Below are 4,668 nucleotides of genomic sequence, written 5' to 3'. Positions count from 1 at the left end.
ATTTATTTATTTATTTTTTTTTAACGACAGCGCTAAAAAGTATCCACAACAGAAACAAATTAAGAACTCCTCCCAGGCTCTCAAAAGTTTCTCTTCTTCAGCTGGACGTGACCAGCAGGGGTTTGACCCGCCCATCGTGCACGTGCGCACTCACACAGGCTGTCCCTAATATTTTGGCAAGACCCGGAGCAGAATGGCTGCCTTTTTTCCTTTGGATTTTAACTGATTGTAAACCTTTGTGACATCATAAGGCAGGCTGAGAAAAACAACCAGAATCCTGGTGTATATATATATATATATATATATATATATATATATATATATATATATTGCAAAAGTACAATATGTGGATGTGCAAATAAGCAATAGTAGTGCAAAATAAACAAGAACATCAAAGGCTAATTGCCATTAAGTAATAAAATTGCACTGGGGATAAACGAGACCTGAAATCTTTTAGTCCTCCTCATAGGAGCCCTAAAACGATGGCCTGAGGGCAGAAGCTCAAACTCTTTTTTCAGTGGGTGATTAGGATGATCCCGAATAGCATTAGCCTTTCTCAGGACCTGTCTGTTATAAATAGACATTACCCCGGCCTGCTGACTTCCTGAGATTTTTCCAGCCATTTTGACAAGACTGCCGAGACGACTCTTATTGGAACAATTCAAATGTCCAAACCGTGCAACAATACCAAAAGTCAAAACCGATTCAATAAAACTTCTATAAAAGAGAGTCATCATCTCAGAAGAAACCTGGAAGGTTCTCATCTTCCTCAAAAAGAACAATCTTTGCTGAACCTTTTTGAAGATAACATCAACATGAGGTTCGAAGCAAAGTTTATTATCAAGGACCACACCCAAATATTTGTAGCTCTCCACCATCTCAATATCAACATATCTGATGTTGAAAGACCTGACACACCCACTGACCCCAGGTTACATCACTGATGGTGTGTCCCAGTGCAAATGTAAGATGTATCTTTCACCATGACGACTGTGTGGCTTTACTGAAACACTGGATGTCTAGCAACGTCTTACTTTTAAACTCTGACAAAACTGAGATGACGGTCAATGGTCCTGCGAGAGACAGACATCAGTTTGACCACTGGATGTTCATCACTGTGCTGAATAACAAGGTTCAGCACAGTGATGAAGTGAAACACCTTGGGGTGACCTTTGACACACCATCCTTTGACTTACACATTGGAGAAAACACTAAAACACATCTGCAATATTGTGAAGATTCGACCTGTCCAGTCTGCGGCTGACGCACAGACCCCGATCCATGCCTTTGTTTCTTCCAGACTTGACTCTTGCAACGTCCCGTTCTCTGGTTTACCGCGGTCCAGCATCAGAGGTCTCCAACTGGTTCAAATCACTGCTGCTGGAATTCTGACTCAGAGCACAAGGTTGACCATACCCCACGTTTGTCCTCCTTGCACTGGCTTCCTGTCCATGTGAGGTCAGATTTTAAGGTTTTCTTATTAACATACAAAATCCTCCATGACCAGCATCTCCCAATCTGGTTGATTTAATTAAACCTTATGTGCCTGCCGTGCACTGTGTTCTCAGGAGGCGGGATTGCCGTGGGCTCCAAAGATTAAGAAGACGTCAGCAGGTCACAGAGCCTTCTCTTACTGTGTTCCTGTTCTCGAGAGATAAAACCGTCTGATTCTCTGGAGACATTCATGTCCACATTAAAGATACATATGAAAAAGATTATGTATTTTATTTTTGTATAACTAAGATATTTTTTCCCCTCCATCTTAACTTCGTTACTAATAATGGGGCGGGTCTCACTGTCCGCATATCTAAATTCTGAGACTGTTAGTGAAGCGGTGACCACATTAACATCCTGTCTGTGCTTCTGTTATTTTACTGCTGAGAAATAGAGACATGTGACTTTCAGCTGTTTGAGTCTCTCTCTTTCTTTGACATAATTTCTGATAGAAATTTCGTCAAATTAATCATTGAACTGATCTATGAGCAGACCTGTGATGGTCTCAGGGACTCTGATTTCAGCAAACAAACAATAATTCTCTCGTCTCAAAAATGTCAGGTGTTTGTGACTGCACGACGCTAGATGGCGGCAGAGCCCTTCTAACGGAAAGTCTCCATGGAAACCGGCGGCCGCTTTCGAGGATGTTGAGAGTCTGAAGCAGCCAGTGACGTCATGTTACAGAGCAAGCGGGACCCTGATGATACATTCAGGGACTTTTCGGAAATTACAACTCTCCATCATTCGGCAGTGATTCTTGTGGTTTTTGGTTTGAGATGTCAGTAGAAAAAGACTGACGGCCTCTAAGATCCACATGACGTGGTTGAACAGGATCAGAGTGCCTCTAGTACTTCAGTAATGATCAGATGAGACATTTATTCTTTTAAATATCCTAATAATACATATCTTTCTTGAAGGTTTTCAAGCAGTTGCTACAATTTGCTTTACAACAATACACTAAAAGATAAACGCAACATTACACTAGCCATTAAAAGACAATAAAAACAGCAGGTAACTAATAAGAAAAATGAAATCATTGCATCCATTAAATTCTAATTACATAATTACAGAACCACAAGTCAAACCTGACATTGACATTACGGAGTGACTACATGAAACCGACTGAATATATGTAATAAGTCTACACTCAACACTGTTGAGATTTTTGCATTTCCATTCAGTATTTTAGCAACAAAACCTTGAAATCTGTTCAAACATAAACAGGGAACCAAAACAATGACACTAATATGTAGGAGATATGGTCAAAATACCTAGGAAGTGAATTTGGAATCATTTGAAGATTTATTATAGTACAACCACAATTCAGAAAAAGTTTGGATAGTATGGAAAATGCATATTTCAAAAAAGGGGTTCTTATTTTGACTTTGACTTGTATTTCATAAGTTATTTCATGTTTCCATGGTCAGCTTCATTTCATTTGTTAATACACATCCATTCTTGTGTTTCTGGCCTACAACACATTCCAAAAAAAAAAAAAAAAAAAAGTTGGGATGGGGGCAAATTAGGGCTAGTAATGATGTTAAAAAAATTAAATAATGATGTCATTTCAAACAACTGATATCAGCACATGGTTTGGTACAAAAGCAGTATCCACAAAAGGCTTTGAGGAGAAAAAAATGGGCAGATGACCTGAGGTTTGTCAGCACATGTGAGAAAATTAGTGAAATGTTTTAAAACAATGCCCTTCAAAAAACAATTGGTAGTGCATAATGTCAAGAAATCTGGAGGAAATTCAGCACGCAAAGAACAAGGGCACATGATCGCCAATCCCACAGACACCACTGCATCAAGAATGGTCATTCATCAATAGCTGATATAACCACACGGGCAAGGGATTACTTTGGAAAATGATTCTCAATATGGAGTTATGCTTGCAAATGTCAAAAAAGAAAGCATAACTTAACCTTTTCTAGAAGTAGCATTGATTTTTCAGTGCTCTGAGGCATCTGGGTTGGACCATCATACAGTGATAACATGCATTGTGGTCAGATGAATCAGCATTCCAGATCTTTTCTGGAGGAAATGGAAGCTGCGTGCTCTGGCACAAAGAAGAAAATGACCAGCCTGTTATCAACTCCAAGTCCAAAAGCCAACATCTGTCATGTAATGAGACTGTCATGTAATGAGAGCTTTTAGAGCAACATATGCTGCCTTCAGGATGAGAATGCATTTATCAACAAGACAATGCAACACCACACTTTGCACACATTATGAAAATATGACTGAAAGAATTGGGCACGGATACTGGACTGGGCTTCCTGCAGTCCTGACCTGTCCCCAAAGGAAAATGTGTGGAGAATTTTCAAATGAAAAAACAATGATGACCCTGTACTGATGCACACCATAAGATGTCTTTGCAGGAAGAAAGGGACAAAATAACACCTGAGATGCTTCATCACTTGGTGTCCTCAATGTCAAAACATCTTTTAAGTGTTATGAGGGAATAGCAACATTACGAATTGATACATACTTTAGTGTTGCAACTTTTTTTGGAACGTGTTGCAGGCCAGTTATGCAGGAATGGATGTATATTGACAAATTAAATGAATTTGACCACACAAATCAATGAAATAATGAAATAATTGTCTGCAATGAAATAAAAGTTAAAGTAAATGTGAGAATCACTCCAGTTTTTATGCATTTACCATAAAAAAAACTGACATTTTGTTTTTCACAACAGTCAAACAATCTTCCAAATTCACAATATTATAAATGCCTCTTGAAATGACAGGCATGTGCATTTATGTGTCAGCGGCATAGAAATGGAAAATAATCTAAAAACCATGTAAAATCTGATGCAGTGGTGCTATATAAAGCAAAAATAACCATGGGCCTAAAACAAAACCCTGAGGCACCCCATATTTCATCAAAAAACAATTCAGCTGTAGTACCTACATAAGACACACTTTGTGACTGATGTGAGCCAGGGGATCGCCTGTCCTGCTTCCAGAAACCACCTGCTCAGCTGGTTTTCCAACCTGCCCTGGTGAACTCACAGCTAATTTATTCTGTTGGAGTGCTCATCCAATCAAGAGCTTGATTATTCAGTTGTGAATACAGCAGGTTGACATGGAAAACATGCAGGCCATTTTGCGGTCCATGAGCATAGTTAGAAACCCCTGATGTAAGTGAAGAGTATCCATTGAAAACATT

The sequence above is a fragment of the Thalassophryne amazonica genome, chromosome 2 (assembly GCF_902500255.1).
Source record: "Thalassophryne amazonica chromosome 2, fThaAma1.1, whole genome shotgun sequence".
Lineage (NCBI taxonomy): Eukaryota > Metazoa > Chordata > Actinopteri > Batrachoidiformes > Batrachoididae > Thalassophryne > Thalassophryne amazonica.
Note: the sequence above shows the minus strand (reverse complement) of the source record.